This window comes from Dioscorea cayenensis, chromosome 7 (assembly GCF_009730915.1).
Source record: "Dioscorea cayenensis subsp. rotundata cultivar TDr96_F1 chromosome 7, TDr96_F1_v2_PseudoChromosome.rev07_lg8_w22 25.fasta, whole genome shotgun sequence".
Classification (NCBI taxonomy): domain Eukaryota; kingdom Viridiplantae; phylum Streptophyta; class Magnoliopsida; order Dioscoreales; family Dioscoreaceae; genus Dioscorea; species Dioscorea cayenensis.
The window spans coordinates 23,542,150-23,543,222 of NC_052477.1; positions in this window are offsets into that span (position 1 = coordinate 23,542,150).

Genomic DNA, 1,073 nt, shown 5'->3' on the forward strand with positions numbered 1-1,073 from the left:
GGTTTGTTCAATTTGAATTCTACCGATTTCCTGATAATCTGAGAATTTCTTCGATTCGAGTGCTAATGTTCACGGCACTGATTTCTTGGGAATCGGTGTTAGCTGAGGTATGTGAGCGATGGGGTCTCGATGTTTCCCTTATCAAGGTGAAGTTTATCACACCCGATGGATATAAAACGGTTTGTCCAATAGAAAATGAGGTTGACTTCCAGCGGATGTGTCACGTGTACTTCATCTTCAAATGCGCTGTAGTCGATCTTGTTGTCAAGACAGACAATGTGTCATTGTCGAATCCTACTGAAAACGAGTTCCTTTCATTGTAAAGTTCTTCTCTTTTATGTTTATCTAGTTGTCTAAGTTAATTATTGTTTAACTGTGCAAGTCTATGTTTAAATATATTACGTTTAAATTAAGCGGGCATTTCGACTTGAGCAAGAAAAGAAAGTTTTCACTTATTGCTTGATTGCGGAGGATTCTCCGGAGGAGGATGACCATGACACATCCTTTAAGACGAAGTTGATATTTATCACTTGAGAATTGTTCTTATCCTTTAAAAGCTTTTCTTTACTGTGCAAACATCATTATCTGCGTTTAACTATCTCGCTCATCGTTTAAACTCTAATCTTATCGTTTAAATATAATTTTGTCTATTTAAATATCAGTGTCTTTGTTTAACCTTGTTTAAGTGTTCGTGTTTTACGTTGTATAGGTTCAAGTTGATGCGCATATTATGTAACCGCCGTGAGCAAGCGAACAAATGGGAGACCTATTTATGCCCGGACATACATTCGAAGGTAGACATACTTGCTGAGGAAAGCTGAAATCTTCATGTTGGTTGTTGTGTCGATGATCTTAATAGATGAAAGAGGATCGAGTCGCAAGTGTCCGAGGTCCGACTAGGCATTATAAATGTTTGAATATTTTAAATGAAACAAACTTATTTGAGTGTCAACTTTTGATATTTAAACAGAGACATTCTCTCTTAACGTTTTACTTAAACATTTGGAGAAACAAAAATGGCATTGTAAATAAACAAAAAGTTAAACAAAAACGCTTATTATTTAAATAGTGAC